We start from the raw sequence: 13,894 nt of genomic DNA, 5'->3' as shown, positions 1-13,894 counted from the left end.
CTTAGGAGGCAGGGAAATAGAACTGAATTCTGGGAAGAAGAGCTTAGTCAGGCAGACACTATGATTCTCCTGCCCGAGACGGATGCTGGTTAGACTCATGCCAAAATGTCACAGTCAAGTGGTGATACACATTAATGGAAATGGGTTAAACTAATATGTGAGAGTTAGCCAATAAGGCTAGAGATGATGGGCCAGGCAGTGTTTAAATGAATATAGTTTTTGTGTGATTATTTCCGGTGTAAGCTACTCAGGTGGGATGGAACAAAGGGCCTGCTCTCTCCTCAACATCTTTAGATTAACCAATACCCATATGTTCAAGAACCTGAATTATTCATACTGATATTTCTAATTTTTTCAACTATCAACAATACAGTTTAGATTGTTTAAAGAAAACAAATAACTGCATTTTGTGGTGAAGGAACTTGGTAACACACTTGTGACATTATGCTTATGTAAAAATGAACAGTATACCTTAAAATTCCATCTTATTAATTGACAATTAGTAAAGAAATTACTTGTAAATTGATGACAGTCAGTAACAATGATTTCTTTACACTATTTTGTAAAGCTCCATTAAAAATAAAATTAAGGTTCCCCTACTTTTGTTCCTAGCACTGCAGCAGAAAGCAGCTTTAGCCTTCCTTTTTCTCTGCCAAGTTCTCCAGGGGATCCCACAAACCATCCTCTCTTACTATACCTCCCAAACTCTCACTGCTCCTAGCCCCCAACTCTAGAAAGCACCCTGTCTACTGACCAGAAAATCAAGTAGGCTGCTCACAGACCTTCTTCTCTCCCTCTCTCTGTTGCCCTAGACCCAATCCTCCAGTCTCATCCACAGCTTGTAGCTGAACACTGATGCCAGCTTTCTCTATACCCCTGTTCCCATCTTCTGTTGATGTCACAATCGTCTTCTTCTAATGTTTATCCCACTACTTGTTGCTTTGTCGCAGACTCCAGCTCCAGCCGGCACCCCCTGCTAACACCAGGACTGATTTTCCAAGGGCAACAAGAAGGCTGAAGGAGACCCACACCTTTCTTACTCATGAGATCCAGTACCCCAAGTTTCATCAATACCTCTGTAGCAGAAAACCTGCTGTACTCTCCCTTTCCCCTCTGATCCCATCCCCAAAAGATCACAAACACCTTCTCCAACCTTTCTTTCCCTTACTCATTCCAGTATCCCAACCTGCAACACCAGCAAGCCTCCCTGGGAACACACCAGCTGAATGGGCCAAGGAAATAGCAGAAAGAGAAATGAAGGAACAAAGTACTCATCCAACAATAAGAAAAAAATATCCAGAAATCAACACCTATTCTGAAAACCATCCAAAACTAAAGTGCCAAGAAACCAGCATAAAAACATAACGAAAAACAGCTAAGTCAACACGTCTCCAGGAAATCACAGGTATCATACAACAACAGGCCCGGAATATTCCAATATGATGAAGCACAAGAAAAAGATCTCAAAAAAGCCTTTATAAATATGATAGAGGTCCTTAAAGAAGAAATTAATAAATCGCTACAAGAAATCCTGGAAAACACAAAAATAAAACTGTTCAGGACTTTAAATTGGAAATAAAATAAAGAAACCCCAAACTGACAGAATTCTGGAAATGAAAAAATTAAGAAATTTCAAGAGGAACTACATTAACAGAATACAAGAACCCAGCTAATCCTTAAGAAGAAGGGAATGAAAAAAGTATAAGTGCCATAGGCGATGGAGGACATGAGGAAACAAGGTCCTCTGAATCAACTAAGCAAGATATATGAGCTCACAGAGGCTGAAGTAGCAAACACAGGACCTTCACAAATCTGCACCAATTGTTCTGCATACATTATAGCTATTATCTTAGAGCTTTTGTGGGTCTCTTGACTGTGATATTGGGTCTCTTGTGACTCTTCTTGGGCCATTTTCCTCCTGTTGGGTTGTCCTTGTCCAACTTTTGATATGATAGATATTGCTTCATCTTATGTTTTATTTTGTCATGTTTTTTGCTATCTCTTAGGAGCCTTTTCTAATGAGGTACAAAAGGGAGTGAATCCAGAGGGAAGAGGAGGTGAGGGGGAACTGGGAGTGGTAGAAGGAGGGGAAACTACAATCAGCATACATTGCATGAGAAGAGAATTTATTTCAATTAAAAGAAGAGCTGCATACTGAAGAAAAAAATCATAAAAGTAAATACCCTTTACCTCCATATGCAAAGAAAACAGCTTTCATTCATTTTAATGTTCTAAAAAATGTTTTTAGTAATTTAGTTATATAAAGTATTATGAACAAAGGTATAAACTTAATTTTACTTGATACCTGTGTATATTAATTCTAATGATTTACAAAGAAAGAAAAATATTTCTAAGACATGCAGGATTAATTTATATGTCTGTTTTTATTTTATGAATTATATTTAATTTATAGTCTGTTAGTATTATACATAGTGCATACAATGAGTCTGAATATGTACTCATATATGATATAATCTCACACATAAATTATACTTATATACCATATACTTATATATTCATAATTAAATAGGAATCTTACTGAATCATGCAGGTAAAACATCAAAGTTAAAAAATCACATAAAGGATATCTATTTTCCTTCAGAGATAGTGTGAAAAATAACTCCCTGTCTGAAAACAGATTATTAGTAATCAATTTGCATGCAAGAAAGGCCAGTAAGAATCCTGTAGAACACTGATAAATTGTATTCATTACTGAGTCTTAATTGAAAGTGGATTGAGACAAAACATCTCTATGGATACACACACACACACACACACACACACACACACACACACACACACACATATATATACTGGAAAATGGAAAAAAGTTGGTGTGGGAAGTTCTTCTGTATATGTGTTACTTTTATTGGTTAATAAATAAAGAAGCCACTTTGGCCTGTGGCAGGGTAGAATAAATCTTGGCTGGGGAAACTAAACCTGAATGCTGGAAGAAAGAAGGTGGAGTCAAAGAGATACCGTGAGGCTGCTGAAAGAGACAGATGCCAGAATGTTACCTGGCAAGTCACAGCCTTGATACACAGATTAGTAGAGATGGTTTGATTTAAGATATAAGACCTAGCAAGAAACATGCTTAAGCTATTGGACCATACTATTCTAATTAACGTAGTTTCTGTGTGATTGTTTTGGGTCTGTGTAGCTGGGAAACAAATAAGCAGCCTCTGCCAACCAACGGTTTTGTTTTCTCTTACTTTTTTCAAGGAAACCTGCTGAATATGTTTTGCCAGATTAATATTTAAAGCATATAGTAATATAGTTCATAGATAATATAATGTTTTAAATTTCAGTATATATATATATATATATATGATTGTTATATGTCTTCCCAATTCAAATAACAGTGGATCAGAATTCAACAGAAAACAGAAAGAGATATCTTGAATGAGGGAGCTATTATGGGATTAGCAAGGAACCTGGCTCTAGAAAATTTTTCGGGAATCCATAAGGATGACCTCAGCTAAGACCCTAAGCAATAGTGGAGGGGATGTCCAAACTGGCCTTCCTTTGTAGTCAGACTGATGGTTATCTTAAATATCACCATAGAACCTTTGTCCAATAACAGATGGAAATAGAGGCAGAAACCCACAATGGAGCACTGGAATGAGCTCCCAAGGTCCAATAGAAGAGTAAAAGGAATTAGAATATTAACAATGAGTCCCATTTTTCTAAGAAACTGCCATAGTGACTTCCAAAAATGGTTGTACAAGTTTGCATTCCCACCAGCAACGGAGGAGTGTTTCCCTTACTTCACATCTTCTCCAGCATAACTTATCATTGGTGTTTTTGATTTTAGCCATTCTGACTTTTGTAAGATGGTATCTCAGACTTGTTTGATTTGCATTTCCCTCATGGCTAAGGATGTTGAACATTTCCTTAAGTGTCTTTCATCCATTTGAAATTCTTCTGTTGAGAATTCTGTTTAATTTTGTACCCCAGTTTTTAATTGGGTTATTTGGAATTTTATTGTCTACTGTCTTGAGTTCTTTATATATTTTAGAGATCAGTCCACTATACTTTTCCCATTAAGTATGCTGCCTTTTTATTTTATTGACTATGTCCTTTGCTTTACAGAAGCTTCTCAGTTTTAGCAGGTCCCATTCATTTATTGTTGCTCTCAGTATCTGTGTTACTGGTGATATATTTAGGAAGTGGTCTCATGTGCCCAATTTCCTCTTTTGTCAGGTTCAGTATGGTTGAATTTATATTGGAGTCTTAAATCCATTTAGACTTGAATTTTGTACATAGGAATAGATATGGATCTATTTTCATTCTTCTACATGTTTACATACAGTCATGCCAGAACCATTTGTTAAATATTCTTTCTTTTTTTCCATTGTATGATTTTAGTTTCTTGGTCAAAAATCAGGTGTCTATAGGTTTAATATCTGGGTCTTCAATTTGATTCCATTGTTCAACCTATTTGTTTTTAAGCCAATACCAAGCTGTTTTAATAGAGCTTAATGTCAGGGATGGTGATGCCTACAAAAGTTCCTTCATTAGACAGGATTTTTTTTTGTCTATCTTGGGGTTTTTGTTTTTCCATATGAAGTTGAGCATTGTTATTTCATGGTCTGTGAAGAATTGTGTTGTTACATTTGTTTGAGATGTATTCCTAAGTATGGGAGAAAGATGGATAGTTTTTTTATTTTTACTAATGGGGATTATATTAAGAATATATTATAGAATAATAATGAAGCTCAATCACAATTGAATTGGCAATCTCTGTTAAAATAGAGATGAAGTGAGTTGGAGGATCTTATGAAAGGGATTGGATGAAGGCTTCATTATACATTGTTTGTCAATGTTCGGATATGAAAGCAATATCCCAATGAATTAAAATTAATATAACAGAATAACATAGATGAATAAAAATGTCCATAAGAATTTATTTTGCTGTTCTATGTACAAATTCTATCATATGTACAAATTGTACTTCAAATAAAGGTTAGACGGAACCAGTCAAAGTGATGGCATTTTGAGAGTTCTTTTCAATGCTTATCTGAAAAAGTAGGAATTTTTTCTCAGAGTTTAGTCTGTTCTCAATATCAGGAATTATATAGATTTCATTTATTTTTCATCCCAGGAGTTTTAGCACCATGCCAGTGTTCTGAATGCTTTAGATTAATATAAGTTGAAGGGATTTGAGAATGAAGCTGCTCAATTCAGGTTGATGTTTTACATTAATCCTAGAAGTAATGCAATTTTTTCCTGGCATGCTGTAAAAGCAGAGACAAATTGACTTTGGAGCAGAACGGATATCTAGACAGCTTTCCCAGTCTTTGTAATTGTGTGTTCATAGTCTGGCTTAATTATCTGTAATGAAATGATGTGTGTTTTTTGAATAGCCAACAAATCCTATGGAGAAAATTTGTAAGCCTAAAACATAAATTTTGAAGTTCACTAGATTTTTAATTTTGATGTTTTAAAGGAACAAAACATCAAATATTTGTGGGGTATTTTTTTCCTCATGTGATCTACATTTTCAATATATAATATTTTTTCCTCTTTGGCAGTTTTCCATACTTTAACAGAGTGGGGTTTTATAAGCACAATTGTTTAAGTTAGCCACAGAGATAAATTTAATTTTAAGCAGTACATTCTGAAAATAATTTTACAAATTATTTTTGTTTTAGTGAAGAGTAGAAACTTTAATTGGCTCAATATCAGTTGAGTTAAAAAGATAAAAGATTCTCATTTGGCCCTGATACATATGACATTTGGAAAGGTAAAAAGTCATACCTCTGTGAAGTCATTTTGAAAACAGTATTTTAGGGCTGGGTCTGCTGTTTGGCAGAACACATGTCCAGTATGTACCAAATCCTCCTCAATCATGATTACAAAAGTAGAGGATTGAACAAATGAAAAAAACAAAACTAAAAAATATGTAAATATGTGTAAGGCTTAAACAATGCAGTAAAATTTTTCCTGATGACTAACGTCTTCTTTTTTAGTCTTTTAGATAAGCTCTATTCATTGTTTAGCTAGGCCACTTTTCTTGTAGTTGTAATGAATCTGAGTAAGAGCCACCCCCAGATAAGGTGGACTTGTTCTGGGGATCAATTTTCAAATGTCAGAGGGGCAGTACTAGTGAGACCGACTGTGTGTTGATGTACACCACGTTACCAAGGAGGCTATGCTTTAGTACTGAATGGGAAAATCCTGCTCTCGAGACCTCACATCTCATCACTCCAGCTTTGGGCAGCTTTCTCTTAATTGTGAAGAACTAGGACTGCATTATCATCCTCTTTACCTTTTACCAAAATTTCAAACTTCTTTCCTTATGTCGGATGGAAAAATAATAATTTCCTTTCCCTGTTTAAGCCCAAACTTAGGAAAGTCACTTTGAAGCACTTCTAAAGTGAACTCACATTCCTTTGTTAGGGATATCAGCTGTACCCTGTACTCTGTGTTCTTCTTGGAGTCATAAAGGGGAATGGAGAAGTCTTGAAGTCATAGGTTCCGCGCATCGCGGCCCCGGTCTGCGCTCTGTGCGCTAGAACCAAGTTCGCGAGCTTCGGGCAAGGGTGCTGGAGGTTAAGATACACAGACACACACAGACAGAGAGACAGCAACACGGGTCATCCTTGAATTCCCCACGAATGCCCTCTTTATTGTGTTCAGGGGCAGATTATATAGAGATAGCCACGCCCCAGCCAAACCCACCAGAAACCACTCTCCTGCCATCAGGAACTCCTGAAGGTCTCGTGCTCAGAGCAGCTGTAGGCACTCAGATCAGGGGATTACAAGAAATTCAGGATCTTGGGTCTCACTGCTCCCCAAAATAGGGAGGCAGATCATCAGATACAAGATGAAAATAAGGTGAGTATACCGACATTAGATCAATTGTTCTTTACAATAAGGAGGATATGTAATGAGTGTCTGCTAGCTCAACATATCCAGACATCTATCTACCGGTGCTATGTACAGTCCATGCATCACACTTGCTTGAAGATTTCTCAGTATTTCCTTTCTTAAAAAATTATTCTTTTCCAGAATTTTATTAAGTAATTTACACTGTGTTTAATTCTTATGTAAAAACTCTTGGCCACGGTACAGCAAGAAAGAAAAAAATTCCACCTTTGAATATTTAAGTACAGAGGAATCTGTCAAAGAGCAGGAAGTGGCCCATGTAGTTTTGAGATGAGAGATATAGTTGAGAACCTTAAATTCACACTGCCAGAACCACAGCTACTTGTTCTGTGATGAACAGGTGGAAGAGTCTTTTGCGTTATGATTTATATCTTAAAGGTCGTTGAAATCTTAAGTGTTGTGGACTTCGACACCAGCTGGTAGTATGAAAGACAGGTGAGAGATCCTGATGTGGGGATTGGAATGAAGGCTGGGCATATGGCTTAGTGACAGAGCCCCTGCCTCTCAGTATGCGGTCCTGGGTCTAATCTCCAGTACCATCAAAAAAGATTTTTTGTTTTTGTTTTTTTTTTTTTTAATGATGAGGTCAAACTCAGAATGATGTAGGTCATGGGAAAGATACTCTTCAGAACCACATCTTGGCCTTTCCCTTTTTGCACTTTCTGCTATCTATTGCCATGAGAATGGCTTTGCCCCACCCAACCCTCCTTTACCCTCCAAGATGCTGTTCCTCGCTACAAAGCAGAAACAGCAGAACCAAGCAAACCTAGACTGACCTTCTTGAAATCCTCAGCCAAAAATAATCTTAATTCTTTTCCCCAGGCATTTTGTCACAGTTGGATAACTTTCCCTGCGACCACCCTAAAAGGGAAACTCCCAAGACTCCCAGGTACAGGATGCCAGGACATTTTGATAGTGGAAAAACATTGCTGTGAGACAAAGTGCTATGTTCTGTGCAAACAGAACAGCACATTCTTTGTTAGTCCAGGTTATGTGTCTGTCTGTCTGTCTATCTATCTATCTATCTATCTATCTATCTATCTATCTATCTATCTATCTACCTACCTACCTACCTACCTATCTATCTATCTATCTATCTATCTATCTATCTATCTATCTATCTATCTATCTATCTATCTATCATCTATCTATCTATCTATCTATCTATCTATCTATCTATCTACCTATCTTGTACATATACATGTGGAATCTTCCTTCTGCACAATGAAGATCACGTGTTTGCCCATTACTGTTTCCTAGATTCTACGAAGTGAATCTTATTGAGCATATTGTTTCTTTTTGGTTTGCTCTGAGTTCTAACTGTAGACAAATTGCTTTCCAAAGCGTAAAATGGAGCTAATATGTACTAGTTAGTAATATTTTTGTTACATTTATATGGACAAAAAACCAGCTATTTTTCTTCCCTCAAAATAAGGTAAGCATAATTTGGGATTTATCTATGGAATCAAAATTTTTAAAGAAATTAAATTTAGATACTCATTTAAAATAATTAACTACATATGGGCCCAAGGGATGGTTAGCTAGCAAGGCTGCTTGTCTAGCGATCAACACCTGAATTTGATTTATGGATCCACTTGATAGAAAGAGGGCACAGACGTCTACATGGGAGAAACTGTGGCCAAATTTTTCCTCTGATCTCCATAAATGCACAGGGCAAATCATGATCACTAATAATAATGATAAATAAGATGTGTTCAGAGTTTCTATTTGTAGTAGACACACACAGAGATGCATACATATGAGACAAATGTACAAATATGATATACCTATAGAAAAGAAAAGCCTTAACTATTTACTAGACAATGATTTGTAGCTATAGGCCCATCATGATATATTATACACAGTTTAATGAACAATGAGACTGAATATATACAAGTGCCCATTAACAGATATTTAATGGCAGAAATTATATGTTGAGATAATATAATCTGGCAAAATAAGGAATTCACTCTAAACTTCTGTTTATATCTTGTTCAAAGCAGACTGAATAATACACTAATACACAGCCTTAGAAACGAGGATAAAATAATTCTTTAATGAATATTATGTGAAGGTAGATGAGAGACTGGGCTGAAAACAATTCAATTTATGGACCTAGATTCTGAATATACTTCTTAGCAAAATCTACTATTACGGTATGTAAATTTTTCCTATATGTATTTAAATTTCAGGAAAAAGTTAAAGAAACTATAAAGAATTCTTTACAAGGAACATACAAATAAGAAAGCCTTTGTGGAGCTATTTCCTCTTAATTGAAGCATTCTTTCTTAGAAGGTAGAGGAAGTAGTCTAATACAAGAAAATAAAACTTAAAAGATTCATCTAGCTCATGAGATTTACAGCGTCCCAACATACTCTTCTGCAAAGTAATATAAACAACAGCTATTGTTAGAGGGGAGTCTGGTTGCATTTTAAGGTGTAGCATGTGTCTATGGGCAACTCCTTTCCTCTGCTTTTTTAAGTCACTCTCATCAACTCATTTATTCACTAAGGCAGGCTTGGTTGCAATGATTTCTTTGGTCTACTATCAGTGATCTATCTGGTGTGAACAGATACTTGTTCTTGTCTACCTAGCAGAAGTCACATCATATTCTTGTTAGGAATTCTGACTCCTCATCAATGTTGTTTTTAAATTGCTTATGATGTACTAACAAGAAATAGCCAAAAGAATTCAGAAAAAAATTGTAACACAACCAAAATACCACTTGTGTATGAAGTATAACATGAAGTTGCAACAAGTTCAGCTTTTGTTGTGTGATAGATGGTGTTGAATCACCTGGAGACGTATACCTGGGTATGTGTATGAGAGGAGAAAAACCATCATGAACATGTGCAGGTCATCCCAATAGGTGCCTCAGGTACCAGGTCTGAGCACAGTGTATCTAGTGTTGATAGTGTAGTCTTCTGTTATTACCAGATACCAGTGTCTTTGGTTTCAAATATGGACTCAAATGCTATGAATTTTCTAAGAGTCTTCTACGTTTTCAGCACTGGATTGTGAGTGTTGAGTCAACCTTTTTCATGGAGTAGACAGATACCACATTTTTTTCCCATTCCAACCATCAAACACTGTAGTTCTATCTAGTAGCTATTACATAAGTTAAAATGAGTCCCTTTTATATAAATATACAAAGACACTCACACACTCATGTAAATAATATTCTATTCATGCAGCTCCTCTACTACTCACATACCATCCCATATGGAGGTGTTTTACTCAATGTTAAGGTTGCAAATATTGGGAGACAACTAAAACAACTTGTGAATGTTAAGTAAGCAAAAATAAATTTAACATTTAAAACACATTTAACATAGAGCCACACACCAAAAAGTCTCCAGACTAGTCTTCCCCCACCAATCAGCTCCCTGACTAATCTTTCCTCCCTGGGATTCCCCTAACCCAGTTTAAAAGGGGGCCTGCAAGCATCTCCACCTGTCAACATGTGTCACCCCAAATTGTTGGCATATTTTTTATTCATAAAATGCTCTTAATGATTGCATACATGACTGGTGGTCTTTTCTGGGACTTCTTGAGGGCTTTAACACTGAATCTGACTTTTTTTCTGGAATCTCTTATCCTATTTCATTGTCGTATGTCAATCAAGTCATAATTTTCTTTCCCTAATTAAATTTATTCATTTATTTTACATTCAGACTTTAGTTTCTCGTTTCTCCTCTCCACTCATTTCCACCCCTCCATCAACCCCATCCACTTCTCTGTTTCTGTTCAGAAAGGGATAGCCTCTCCAAGGGGTGTCAGAAAGAAGCATGGCATATCAAATTGATGTAGGACTAAGCTCCCTCACATTAAGAATTGGTAAGGCAACCCAGAATGAGGAATTGATTCCCTAATGACTGCCAAATAGTAAGGGACAGGATGAAGGGTTTTATCAAGTTGTAGAATTTTCCTAGTAGAACTTTGAGTACTATCTATATTGAACAGATGTGGAGAGAGTGAACAGCCTTGTTTTGTTCCCAGTTTTAGTGGACTTGCTTTTACTTTCTCTTCCTTTAATTTGATTTTAGCTGTCGTCTTGCTGTAATTTGATTTTTATTATGTTTAGGTATGCTCCTGGCATCCATTATCTCTGCAAGCTTTCTATCAAGAAGGGATGTTGTGTTTTGGCAAAGGCTGTGCAGCATTTAATGATTTAACCATGCATTTTTTTTTCAGTTCATTTATGTGGTGGGTTACGTTGACAGATTTTCCTATGTTGAAATACCTATATCTCTGGGTTGAAGCCTACTTGATCATGGTGGATCATCTTTTTGATATGTTCTTAAATTCAGTTTGCCAGTATATTATTGAGTATTTTTAACCAAATTTCATGAGGAAATTGGTCTGTAATTTTCGCTCTTTGTTGAGTCTTTGTGTGGTTTTGGTATCATGGTAACTGTAGCTTCATTAAAAAAATTTCAACTTTCCTTCTGACTCTGTTGTATGGAGGAACATGAGGAGTATTGGTATTAATTTTTCTTTGAAAGCCTGGTGCAATTCTATGCTGAAATCATCTGACCCTGTGCTTTTTGTCTTCAAGAGTCTTTTAATGATTGCTTCTATTTCCTTGTAGGTTATAAGTCTATTTAAATTATTTATCTGGTCTTCATTTGATTTTGGTATGTGGTACCTATCAAAAAATCTGTACATTTCTTTTAGATTTTCCAACTTTGTAGAGTACAGGTTTTTGAAGTATGACCTTCAATGATTATCTGGATTTTCTTAGTGTCTGTTGCTACGTCCCTCTTTTTTCCCCTGGTTTTGTTACTTTGGATATTCTTTCTCTGCCTTTTAGTAAATTTGGAAAAGGTTTTGTCTATTTTGTGGATTTTCTGAAAGAACCCACTCTTTGTTTCATTGTTTCTTTGTATTGATTTGTTTCTTACTATTTTATTGACTTTGGGTCTCAGTTGAATCCTTGTCATCTTCTTCTCTTGAATGTGTTTACTTCTTTCTGTTCTAGTATTTTTACATGTGCTGTACATCCCTCATATGAGATTTCTCCTTGTTCTTTATGCAACAGTTAGTGCTATGAACTTCCCTCAAGCACTGTTTTCATAGTGTCCCAAAGTTTGGATATGTTGTGCTTTCATTTTCATAGAATTCTAGGAAATTATTAATGTCTTTCTTTTTTTATTATTATTATTATATTTATTATGTATACGATATTCTGTCTGTGCATATGTCTGCAGGCCAGAAGAGGGCACCAGACCTCATTACAGATGGTTGTGAGCCACCATGTGGTTGCTGGGAATTGAACTCAGGACCTTTGGTTAAGAGCAGGCAATGCTCTTAACCACTGAGCTATATCTCCAGCCCTTAATGTCTTTCTTTATTTCTTCCTTGACTCATTAGTAACTCAGTTGAGCGTTGTTTAGTTTCCATGACTTTGTAGGTTTTCTGTAGTTTATATTATAGTTGGACTCCAACTTTATGCTATGTTGATCTGATAATCCACCCAATAATCCAGGGAGCTATGCCAAATTTTTTTGTATGTGTTGAGATTTGCTTTGTGAACAAGTATGTGATCAATTTTAGAGACAGTTACATGAAGTGCTGAGAAGAAGGTATATTCTTCTGTGTTTGGGTAGAATGTTCTGTAGATATCTGTTAGGTTCACTCGAGTCATAACAACTGTTCCCTTATTTCCGTTTCAATTTCTGTCTGGAAGACCTGTCCACTGGTGAGAGTGGGGTGTTGAAGTTTCCCACTATTAATATGTGGGATTTGGTGTGTGACTAAGCTTTAGTAATATTCTTTTACAAATTTGGGTACCCTTGTATTTGGGCATAGATATTCAGAACTGATATTTCATCTTGATAGATTTTTCCTTTGATGAATATGAAATGTCCTTCTCTATCTCTTTTGATTAACTTTAGTTTGAAGTCTATTTTGTTAGATATTAACATAGCTTTATGAGCTTGCTTTTTAGGTCCATTTGATTGGAAATCCTCTTTTCACTTTTTTCTTTGTGGTAGTATCTGTCTTTGAATTTGAGATGTGTTTTGTGTATGCAGTAGAAAGATGAATCCTGTTGTTGTATTCATTCTGTTGGCCATGTTTGTGTGTTGTGTGTGTGTGTGCTGTGCTTGTGAATTAAATTCATTGATATTAAGAAATATTCATGACCAGTGATTGTCATTCCTGTTATTTTTGTTTGGGACAGAGCCTAATTGGCAGGGGGAAAGCCATGTGACATACTCTGGGGCTTAGGGTCTGGATATTGAGGCAACTCGCCATCCTTTGTTTTAAACATGCAACATGGACACATTTCCCTTTGTGCCCAGTTCAGTTAACACAATGCCAGTGAGGCTTGCCAAAATTGTCTTGAGTTCAGAACTAAAACCCATGTATGTTATGAATTGCAGGGTTTTTATTATATATACAAACCTCTCTGATCTTATAGAAAGATAATGGTATAATTAAGGAAAATAAAGAATAATACTTTCTTACCATCATTCATTAGCATGCAATTATCAAATTATTATGCTTTTGATGTATGTTGTGTTATACTGTGTGAATTTTACAAATTGTAGTTTAAGTTGCTGACTTAAGTTTCATAAAAGTCATTCACTAATTGTTTGCTTGAAATTAATTCAAGATTTCTAAGAATTTCTGAAATGGCATTAAGCATAATGCTGTTGGACAATCGTCTTGTATCCTGTAAAGTTTTGTCAGTTGTGTTGCTTTAATAAAATGCTGATTGGCCAGTAGCCAGGCAGGAAGTATAAGCAGGGCAAACAGGCAGGAAGTATAAGTGGGGAAAGCAGAACAGGAGAATTCTGGGAAGAGGAAAGACTCAGTCCGCAGTTGTAATCCAGCTACAGAGGAAGCAAGATGAAACTGTCTCACTAATAAAAGGTACCAAGACACATGGCTAATACAGATAAGAATTATGAGTTAATGTAGGATGTAAGAGTTAATAAGAATCCTGAGCTAATAGGCCAAACAGTTTATAATTAATGTAGACCATCTCTGTATTTCT

The sequence above is a fragment of the Chionomys nivalis genome, chromosome 24, assembly GCF_950005125.1.
Source record: "Chionomys nivalis chromosome 24, mChiNiv1.1, whole genome shotgun sequence".
NCBI classification, from domain to species: domain Eukaryota; kingdom Metazoa; phylum Chordata; class Mammalia; order Rodentia; family Cricetidae; genus Chionomys; species Chionomys nivalis.
The sequence above is the reverse complement of the archived record's forward strand: the minus strand, read 5'-3'. Positions refer to the sequence as shown.